Source organism: Delphinapterus leucas, chromosome 3 (assembly GCF_059928025.1).
Source record: "Delphinapterus leucas isolate spDelLeu-1000000601 "Yukka" chromosome 3, BTC_Dleu_Yukka2, whole genome shotgun sequence".
Classification (NCBI taxonomy): Eukaryota; Metazoa; Chordata; class Mammalia; order Artiodactyla; family Monodontidae; genus Delphinapterus; species Delphinapterus leucas.
The window spans coordinates 132,977,869-132,990,040 of NC_143131.1; positions in this window are offsets into that span (position 1 = coordinate 132,977,869).

Consider the following 12,172-nt stretch of genomic DNA (forward strand, 5'->3'; position numbering starts at 1 on the left):
CCACCACACGCTAGAGGCATGCTAGACCCAGTTCGTTTCGGTTAAGAACTCTGGAGTCCAGAAAGACTTGGATTTAAATTTTGGCCCTCTGGCTGTGCGACATTGGGGAACTCATTAACCTCCCCAATCCTCAGTGTTCTCATCTTGAAAATGGGCCTATTAGCAGTATCCATGTCATTGGGGTGTTGTGAAAATTAACTGAGGTCTCACATATAAAGCATTTAATGTAACAACATATGTAAGTGCACGCTGTTCTTATGGTGCTTGTTGGTGCTGCATCTATTTTTTACCTCTTCTAGGACTTGAATTTGAAGAACAGTGAGACATCACTCTTTCCACTGATGGCAGGAAGCAAGGTCATATTTGGTGTAGACACAGTGTTATAGGTTTTATTAAGTAAAAGTTACTCTGAGTGAAAAGTTCCGGTTACATTCCTTGGAATTATGTTCTAGCCTTCCTTCTTTCTAGCTTTGGGGTTTCAGAAAACCAAACACCTGGCTTTTCTTGTTTGTAAGACATAATCAATAATTGCTTTCCTGTCTTCTTATCTTCAGATGAACTGTGAATTTAGAAACATTTTGTGACTGGTTCCACAGTTGTTTTATAATTATGCTAATACAGATTGTCATGGGAATCTTGGTACAATAAGGACAACAAGGCTGCAGCAGTATAGGTGAAACACAAGAATTCATATGGACACTGACTTAGTGCCAGGAGTTGTGCTGAACACTTGACTTGATTCAGGTTGAACCCTTGTGATATACCTATGGGTACCATTTTCATTCACAACCATGTGGGAGATCCTTGAGCATAGAGAATAACTTATCAAAGGCTGAACATCCCTTGGGAGATAGAGCCTGGATTTGAACCCAAGCTGTTTGACCCTACAGCCCAACCTTCATCCTCTTCCCTGAAGCCTCTGATCCTGAAAAGCCACACTGACGCTGGTCCTCGGCCAGACTTCTTAATGATAAATGCACTGGTAAGAGTTGGGCTCTGTAGCTGTAGTCCATCCCTGTTACTTAAAAGCCATCTGTCAGCACTCAGAAGAATGAGAATTCCCTCTGCTCCACAAGGCAGGTCAGGAGCACATTTCCGCAGCCTGATAAGGGTGTGGGATCTGCTGATTTCTTAACTGGCTTTATTTGTGTGGCAGCAAGCCATGCTCTGTCCCTCTATATCAGCGTTCAGTGATGAAATGGGTTCAAAACCAGCAGTGTCCTGTCTTCTGTCTGTATGTTTGTTTAATGTGTAAGTGGGGTTTGTTTTAATTTTATTTATTAGGCATTTGAAAATCAAAAGCTGACAAAAGATAAATTTTATATAGATATATAAAATTTATATATACTATATAGTATATATAATAATATGGTATATATATAAATTTTGTATATATAAAATTTATCTTTTGGTAGCCTTTGAATATATACATATATATTTTTACATATATGCCTTCGTGTTATATTTCTGTATTTTTATTACTTTATTTTTTTTTGTGGTACGCAGGCCTCTCACTGTTGTGGCCTCTCCCGTTGTGGAGCACAGGCTCTGGACGCGCAGGCTCAGCGGCCATGGCTCACGGGCCCAGCCGCTCTGCAGCATGTGGGATCTTCCCGGACCGGGGCAGAAACCCACCTCCCCTGCGTTGGCAGGCGGACTCTCAACCACTGTGCCACCAGGGAAGCCCTCTGTATTTTTAATAGCAAGTTATTATATCCATGTTTTTGGAAGAAGTTAAAATTTGTCACTTCTCAAGTCTATTTTTCTCATTGAGAGGTTGTGTGAGGAGATTGATTATGTGGGGAAGTGGTCCTACTGAAGGTAGTAATCATTGTTGAGCTATTATTGAGCGTTGGCTATGTGATACTCTAAGAATACTGCAGGTAATAACTAATTTGATTTTTGCAACAACCTTAAGGGAGTGAATACTACTATTAATCCCATTTCACAGAAAGAAAGCTCAAGGTCACCCAGCTAATAACGGGTGGAATTGGAGTCCCTGTTCTCTGTCACTATGTTATACTGACTCCCAGTACAGTGAGAAAGCCAGGCTACTGATCTATCAAACCCTGAGACTTAGGAATATTCTACATTTCATTGTTAAGCTTGGAAGACCTACATAAGTACTTCAGTGTTCCTCAATTTTTTATCCTAAGTCTGTTTCGGAATACAGGAGTTAGAATAATGATCTTGGAAGTGAATATTTCATTGTGGATAACACTGTTCAACATGGAGCCCACTTCAACAACAAAGACAAAATGTAGAACATAAGGGAATGTATTCCAACATGGAGCCCACTTCAACAACAAAGACAAAATGTAGAACATAAGGGAATGTATTCCTCTGTCCATTTTAAGTGAACCCTTCAATCTTACCAGAGATTTTGCTTCCTGCCTGAAAAGCAGTTGTCTGTACTTCATGAGGAAGTCTTAACACTACCAGAGCTTGTCTTCAACCTCCAAATGCATTGTGTTCGAAAAGATATGTCATTTGTTTGAATCTCAGAAGGCATTTCGCCATAGGGAGAATGCTATAATTTAAAATTAGAATATCAAGGATGCATACCTCCCCTAGTGCCCTCCAAAGACACTGTGGAGGGGTGCTCTTCGAAACTACCAACTTGTTATTGACTTTTAAGTTTGTGTTACAGGGAGTCCCTTTTTAGGTTAATAGTTGCACAAGTCTTACATTGAATTTGAACTTCCCCATCGTCTATGCACAACATTTTAAAATGCACAACCTTGGGATATGAGGTTTGGAAGGAAACTTGTATGCACTGAGTGTTCATGTATCAGGGGCTGCCTATATCTAGGTAAGACTGGGTTATCTTGTGTGTTAAGAAGACAGCCTTGCCTCGGGCATGGGAGATGCCGATGCTTCTCATAAGTATGAAGATCTGTGTAGCATAATAATTTTACAGTGATGAAGTTATTGCAGTTTAACATAATCATCAAACTTCATAAAAATAATTTCCTCTATCTTAAAAAAAAATAACAGGGGTTGGCCAAATGTAGAATTTTAAAGTCAGCGAATCAGCTCTGTGATCTGCAGTGACAAATCTGGTCATGTTACCTACACATGAGTTAAAAATAATTTCTAAAATATCTTTTATGATCAGGCAAGAAAATAACTTAGGAAAAGGCAATTTGTAGTTCAATTCAAAGCTTATTTAAAATTCCATGGAGGTGTTTCCTGAGAAAATTGCTGACTAGCAATTACCTCTGCTCTCTGGCTTCTCGTATTGGCTTACATTGTAATCAGAAAAATGTGAAGAATTTTCACTGATGGCATCACCGTAAAAGATAATCCACTCATTTCATCATCCGTTGGTGGCACATTTTCCTCTGTGGTGTAGATCTTTCTTGTCAGCCTTGAATTGTAGGTCTGCCATTTGGATAACTGCACCTTGCAGGGCTTCATGTGGAAGAATACCTGTAATGTACAAATCAATGTATGTCAAATGTCTTTCTACTCTATAAAGCTTGCTAAGTCCTGGAATTTTGCAGGAAGCTTAGTAAAAACACTGGCCTATACTGTTTATGACTTATCTGCTGGGCTCCCCTAATGACAGGTCGTACAGTGGAGGGTGGCTGCAAAGTGGACAAAATGCAGACTTTGTTAGCTTTTCTTTGATGATCTCATTGGAAGTGAATGTTCAAGCAGTGACCATGTCTTATTTGCAGCTGTGGGATCACACACTTCTGAAAATACTAAGAGAACCAAATAAATCTAGTATGTAGAATTGGTGTATCTGAATTTCTGATACCTTCACCTGCAACTAATACCCCCCTCCTACTGCCATCCCACACTCAGAATGAGCATTGATCCCAGACTTGTGCTGGATAAAGAAACCTTAGTGTCTATGACGAGTTTGCCAACATTTAGGACCCTGCCCTTTTAATCCCTTTGGGAATGTTACCCCAGGGTTTTCAGTAAATTTTAGAGACAGAGACTGATAAACAATTGCCTTGGACAAACAGGATAAACAGCTGTGCCTTCACCAGCTCCCATAGAAATCACTGGTTCATGTTTTTGTCTCTTCTGCTAAATAGTAAATGCTTCAAGGATGGTTTTGGCGTCCTCTCCATCTTGGGGTGCCCTGCCCAGCAGAGAGGCAATACATGATTGTTAAGGTGGACGTAATGTAATTTGATCCTTTTGAACTGGTTCCTCCGCGCTTTGTTTTTCTTTCATTTATTTAAGAAACATTTATCAAGAACATCGCTAATCATCAGGAAAATGCAAATCAAAACCACAATAAGCCATCACCTCACATCTGTTAGGATGACTTAACTAGTCATCCTAACATCCTAGAGTTAAGAAGTGTTGGCAAGGGTGTAGAGAAAAGGGAACCCTGTGCACTGTTGGTAGGAATGTAAATTGGTGCAGCTGCTATGGGAAACAGTATGAAAGGTCCTCAAAAAATTAAAAATAGAACTAACATATGACCCAGAAATTCCACTTCTGAGTATTTATCCAAAGGAATTGAAATCAGGATCTTGAAGAGATCGCTGCAGTCCCATGTTCGTTGCAGGATTATTCATAATAGCCAAGACATAGAAACAACTTAAGTGCCCATCACTGGATGAATGGATAAAGAAAATGTGGTATATACATAGCATGAGATATTATTCAACCTTAAAAAAGGAGGAAATTTTGCCATTTGTAACAACATGAGTTACCGGGAGAGCGTTATGCAAAGACACATGAAGCCAGACACAGTAAGACAAATACTGTATGATCTCACTTATATGTAGAATCTAAAATAGTCACATCATAGAAACAGAGAGTACAATGGTAGTTGCCAGGGCCTGGAAGAAGGGGGAAAATGGGTAGAAGTGACGGTCAAAAGATACAAAGTTTTAGTTATATAAAATAAATAAGAGATCCACTCTACCACATAGCATAGAGATATACTATACAGCATATAGCTAACAGTACTGTATTGTATACTTAAATTTTACTAAGGCAGTAGCTCTTATGTTAGGTGTTCTTACCACACACACAAACAGTATAATAATATGAGGGGGTGACAGGCAACGCTGGGAAATGATGGATATGTTTATGGCCTTGTTAGTGGTGATGGTCTCATGGGTATGGGGGTATACTTATCCTCAAACTCAGTGAGTTGTATATGTACAGCTTTTTACATGCCAATCACATCTCAATAATGGTTTAAAAATGATGCTGACAATGGTTCAGGAGCAAGAACAACAGAAAAGATCTTATTCTGTGCCAGGCTCCTGGCTGGGCACTTAGGATATAGTGATAAATAAGACAAAATCCCTACCCCAGTGACAGAGTTTCATAGGTCCTCTGAAAAACAGAATGCTTTATTGGAGCTTGACTTCAAATCCTTGGCAACAGAAAAGTGTTTTTATTCTTCCTTAAAGGTACCTTGGTACAGACTGAATGCAGAAGTGTTCCCATTTCTTCTAGATACTCACCCTTCCTGAAGGTAGGTGGGAGAACTTTCCACTACTTCATAAAAAAATACAATACAATACAATACAATACAATTCAATACAGTACAGTACTACTACAAGCAACCCACCTAAACACAATGACTTTTCCTACCCTCTAACCGGGTTCTCTCCTAAACTTTGTGGTAGCTGAGGCAGGAGTACAAATGGACGCCCACCTACTAGGGGTATAAGTTATAAATCAAGTGAACAAACTGTTAATTAGAGTAGGTTTTATCTCCCTACCTTGACAAATACACCTTCATAATGACTTGAATTTAGGTCTGAATTTAGGATTCTTGGAGCCCAAACATGGAGGTACTTGTTGCTTCAGCCCTGGGCTTCAGGCTGCTCTTTCCAACTTGGGTGCGTATCATACTGTGAGGGGCCTTGTGTGCTATGGAAGGAAGAAGTTAATTATACTTTTATGTGCCAGAGAGGGAGTCACCACATGCCACTTAGGGTCACAGGGGAAAACACTATGGTGGTCAAGAGGCAGAAGGAAGGAGTGATAAATAGAGGCCATGGCCTTTATTGAGGTTTCCACTGGAAAGGCAAAGCAGGACAGGGTAAATGTTTAGAATTGGCTGGTTTGAAAATTTCCGAGGTGTCTAAGCTATAGAAGTTGTCTCTGATCACCCAGTATCTGACCCTGGGATGATTTAGGGCATAGTGTGCAAGAGTCAGATAAGGCAGCGGTTGGGGTATAATCTCAGGATCGGGTGGCTTGCATGTCAAAGGCATACACCTGGCTGGGTCCTTTGCTATTGAAGAAGCAGCTAGCCCCAGGAGGCACAGGCCGTCTCCAGCCAGAAAGTTGTGTGTTTGTTGTTGTTGTTGTTTAAGATGTTAAAACATCACAAGCTACCGAAAATTTAAAAAGTAAAAAATAAGATATGATACATGACCTCTTGGGCCTAGAGTACACACACATGGCATAGTCTACCCTCGAGATGGCTCCGGGCAAGAGGCCATCAGCACAGGCCCGGGAAGCAGACGTGGGCATGTATGGGCTGGCAGTTCTGGTACCCCAAATGCAGAACAGAGTCTGGAAGGTCCTAGGCCCTAGTTGGGCATGTTCCCTTGTCCGTCTGGGGATACTTGTGGTCAGAGGAGGGCTGAGCAGAGGATTTTTAAAGCTCAAGGCAGTTCTTTCCCTGTTCTAAGAGATGTACTGCCTGTAACAGCAGGTTTTTAAATTAAAAAACAATAACAGAAAAATGATTTTTTTTTTGATGAAGCCATATATGAAGCCCTGATTTATGAAACAGGTAAGAGAAAGGTACCCATATTGATGTCAGTACCAGAGCCTAAGGTGTGCCATGATTGGTTTTGCTCTTGGGTCCACATTCTGCCACCCCACTTCCCTGACATCATCTTCCCCCCACTCTCCTCGGCCCTCACTCCATCCCCATACTCAATGCAGGATGCACCTAGAGGAAACTTAGGACTCTGACTTTGGACTAGACCAGTGGTTCTCAAACTTGAGCAGGAATCAGAATTGACTGGAGGACTTATTAAAACATAAATGGCTCCCCCGCCCCATGCCTAGAGTTTCCATTTCAGAGGATCTGGGGTGAAGCCTGAGAATTTAATTTGCATTTCTAATAAGTCCCCAGTCAATGATGCTGCTGCTGATCCAGAGACCACATGTTAAAGATTACTGGATCAGAGGATGATGGCTGAGAATCCAACCGTAATTCCCATGCAAGCTTTTGGAGCTTGTTGTCTTTCACTGGAACCATCCAAGTGACGCCTATCATTTAGATGCCGTGGACAAATCATAAAATAAGAAAGGGCTTTGTTGGCCAAGCTGCAAGGTCTACTGCTTGCTTGGTATTTGACATAACTTCCTTCTCATAAACTTTTTTGTGTGTGCCAGAGATGTGCTCTGGGAGCTTTTGTTTAAATGGTTACGTCTGGCAGTGAGGAAAGGCCACGGCATTATCCCACATTCTCCATGGGAGAATGAATGAATAATGAGAGCTGAAACAGCTGTGTAAATAAATTATTTTAAGATTAGAAAAAAGTCTTCAAAACAAAATGCAATTGAAGTGGGTGGAAAGATTTTTGTCACTACTGTCTTAAAACTTATTTATTTATTTATTTTAATTTTATGTTATTTTTTTTATATAGCAGGTTCTTATTAGTTATCCATTTTATACATATTGGTGTATATATGTCAATCCCAATCAAAAATTGGGCACGTTTGTTTTATCGGTAACTGGCTAAATTTCAGAACATTGTCAGTGATTCATTAAAGTTTGTTTTTCGTTAGAAAAAAGTGTTTTCTATTCCATTGATTCACTGAAAAATGATATAATCACATTTTACTCTCGTATTGAGAATAGCTTTGGGTCGGAATAGCATCTTTCTACCTCATATTCTCAATTTTGAACAGTTAATGTTTTCCATATAAACAATATTCTTGTTAATTAACAAGTCAATCTCCAAATACTTATATTCTGTAAGAGGTATTACTGAATATCTAATTGGCTTGAGCTGAGTATTAGTTTTCTATTAGATACATGTATGATCTTGGGCAGCAATTACATTTTTTTTTTTTTTTTTTTTTTTTTTGCGGTACGCGGGCCTCTCACTGCTGTGGCCTCTCCCGTTGCGGAGCACAGGCTCCGGACGCGCAGGCTCAGTGGCCATGGCTCACGGGGCCCAGCCGCTCCGCGGCACGTGGGATCTTCCCGGACCGGGGCACGAACCCACATCCCCCGCATCAGCAGGCGGACTCTCTCTCAACCACTGCGCCACCAGGGAAGCCCAGCAGCAATTCCATTTTTAAGTGAAATATATTAAGATGAGGACTAGATGATTATGAGTAAAGAAACAGTAGGAGTGACTGATCTATTTGAATTAAAATTTAAAAATAGCATGCCAGCACTCAGGCAGAGCCCCACCCTCAATGACTGACCCAGAAGTACCAGTGAGGATGAAGGGACTATCAGAAAAGCCCCCCTCGGCAGTCTGTCAGGCCACTTAAAAATAGGTACTTCTGAGGAGCTTTAGTTAGGTCAGAAGATACGATTGGTTTGACTGACCGTGAGACCCAGAATTGAAAGAGGTGCAGAAAGATTATCCTGATATACGGGGTCTACGCTTGAAATTCAGCAGAAGAAGTGTCAGATGGTGTTATGGGCTAAGTTGTGTCCCTCCCAAATTCATATTTTGAAGTTCTAACCCCAGTACCTCAGAATGTGGCTGCCTTTGGAGACAGGGTCTTAAAAGAAGTAATTTATTATAGTTAAAGCGAGGTGATTAGGGGTGACTCCTGATCCAATAAGAGTGGTGCTCTTATAAGAAGAGATTAGGACACAGACAGGCACAGAGGAGAGACCATGTGAAGACACAGAGAGAAGATGGCCATCTATAAACCAAGGAAAGAGGCCACAGAAGAATTCAACTCTGCTGACACCTTGATCTTGGACTTCTAGCCTCCAGAACCATGAGAAAATTAATTTCTACTGTTTAAGCCACCCAGTCGGGTGGTACTTGGTTATGGCAGCCCCAGCAAACTAATACAGATGGGTAGCCTAGCTGTTGTGTTTTGAGGATGAAATGTCCTGTGGGCATGCTCCTTCTATGCTGCTGGAGGAGAGCTGCACCACCCAGTCAGGTCCCACCTGGAGTCTTTATCTGCTTGTGCCCCCCTGGCTTCTGTTATGTCATCCTTGTGATGCCAGCCTGCCCTGAATACGCTTTGCTTCTCAGTGAATCTTCTCTGTCCAACCCGTGGTGTAACTGCTGGATCCAGTACCTCTGGGTCCATGCCAATTTAGAGTATGCTGAAATTGTTCAGAGTGCTCCTTTACAGAGCAGATTTTTAGACTCTATAACCAAAAGATTCTGATTCAAGGAGGTCTGCGGAAGACTTCTGCATTTTTAACAACTACCTTGGCTGATTGTTTTGCAGGAGATCTGGGACAAGGAACCACTCTTGATCAAAAATTGCCTTACACCATCCAGCAAGAGGAAAAGCTGCACTCTAGAAATTTTCCAGGACGGGGTGGGGGTGGGAATCAAATGAAACACTCTAGTATATCTAATATTCTAGAAAACTCTAGTCGATTTTTACTGTCTGTTTATTTTATTCATGTCACCTCCCTGCTTAAAATTACTCCCTTCTTACTTAGAATCAGCTCTGCAATCTTTGCTATGATCCAAGGGAGCTTTGCAGAAGAGTCTGCACCAAAACACACTCATACTGGGATAGCGTCATCCCTCAGGAATCGCTCACGCTACCTGCTAATCACTCATCCCTAATCGCTCCTGACTTCCAGTTTCCTGCCATACAGCTTCCCTCTGCCTGGACTGCTTCTCCTTTCTGGCTAAATCCCACTTACCCCCATAACTTAGCTTAAATGTCATTTCCTCTGTAGAGTCCCGCCCCATCTAATCAATTTCCCTATTACTCCTTCTCAGAGCATGCTATTATGATTTTCCTCCATAGTAGGTATCATAACTTACAGTTATGTATTTATTTGTACAATCAGTTGTTTACTTTCTGCCTTCCCCAATAGCATTTAAGCTCTCTAAGGCTTTCTTTTGTATTGGTTCATCACCATAATCCCAGTACCTAGCAGCATGCTGGCACAAGGTAAAAGCTAGATACGTATTTGTTGAATGAAGAAAGGAAGAGGTATGTGTTGAAAAACCCTGGGAGTGTGAACAAGGGTTTTAGAGGTCATTACATCAATTGTAAGGAAATTTAATTCACACTCCCGCACCCCTAACCTCCACCTTGAAAGGTCCTTCTCATCAGTTCTAATGATGTGTATTTTCAAATTCCTTTCCCTCCTCCTCAGAGCTGTCTGACCTGGGCTGAGACTGACTGAAGGGTTTATGAGAAGTCAGTCGGTTACCCAGTGGAAATGGGAACTCAAAGTACCTTCATCTAGTATTTGATACACCTGGGCACATTGCTAAGATTTTTGACAAGCTAAATGACTTTATGATTTCCACCCATCCTCATTCCAAGTCAGGAGGATTGATATGGAGATGGTCAAAGCAGCTTTTGAATTGAAATCAATACTATTCAATATCTAAATTTCATTTCTAAATGTGACTAAGGATAAGCCAGTGGATTTTTGTTAGTGGTAGAGTTATTTTTAAAGTAATGATCCTCAGGGCCCCCATAGATTTTCCAGTTACTGCTATAAGAGGGGAAAAAAACCTGCTGCAGATGACCCCACAAGCTCTTGCCTTGATTTGCATATTAAAGATGTTTTGATATTTTTCAAGTGGAAGATCAAAGCATTAGGGTTCCATTAGTCACTATATTAGGAACAAAGATAGAAACATAGATTTTGTTTTCATTTGAAAGCAAGTGGCCTTATCTTACATTTCATATTATTAGGGTCTCAGGGAAATGCACTTATGTTTTGCATGCTTAAATAGATTAAGAAAGAAGAAGATTAAGCAATTCTCTTGAATTGGTATCTTCAAAGAATAAATAACTGGAAAGCATCTTAATTAGTTATGCTAGTCCTTATTTCAGGGTAAGATGCTATTTGATATTCGTAGCTAGAGGCAATGCTTATTTAAAAATATACAAATATATGTAGTTCTTAAATATAATATTTGCGTTTGGGGGGTAACTCTTAGTCAGAGTATATCCAACACTTGTAACTTGCTCCTTTCTGTAACAGTACCACTGCTGTTACTAATACTATTAATGATAATGATAATGATGATCCTTCCAATTTACTGAATGACCACAGTGTTCATAGTATTATATGAGGTGCTTTTCATATGTTATCTCATTGTATAATCACAGCCACCCAGAAGATATAAGTACTAGTATTGTCTCCATCACCGACCTGGAGAGGGACAGAAGGCAGTAAGTAGTCATTTGCCCAAGATCACCCAGCCGGTTAGTGGTGGAACCTCAGCTCAAATGCAGATCAACTTCCCTAGACAGTTTGAGCTCTTTCAACCCTTCCAAGCTTCGTCTTGATTAGGAAAGAAAAAATCTCGCTTAGATAAAGCAAAGTTTGAAGCTTGATCTTCTTTCATACCTTTCTGTCATGTGACCTGTTCAAAGAATTTTAAACCATTATGATGCAGTACAAATGTTCTATAAGCTGGGGGAATGAGCCCACCTCCTTTATTTTTATTTATTTACATTGAAGTATAGTTGATTTATAATATTTTAGTTTCAGATATACAGCATGGTGATTCAGCTTTTTTTTTTTTTTTTTTTGGAAAATTATATTCCATGATAGGTTATTACAAGATATTGAGCATAATCCCCTGTGCAATACAGTAAATCCTTGTTGGAGTCCACCTCTTAAAATAAATAAATACAGGGCTTCCCTGGTGGTGCAGTGGTTGAGAGTCCGCCCGCCGATGCAGGGGACACGGGTTCGTGCCCCGGTCCGGGAAGATCCCACATGCTGCAGAGCGGCTGGGCCTGTGAGCCGTGGCTGCTGAGCCTGTGCGTCCAGAGCCTGTGCTCCGCAACGGGAGAGGCCACGACAGTGAGAGGCCTGCGTACCGCAAAAAAATAATAATAATAAAATAAATAAATACATACGTATTTCTTGGCTCCAGCCAAAATGAATGAATCCTCCTTTTCCAGATTGTACCCCTTCCTGTCTCTGGTTCTGTGACCACACAGGGCTGGGAGAGCAGTCATGGCACAGACCTAAATACAGATGAAAGAAAAGCCATTGCTTCCCAGTAGGGAAGGGACTAGG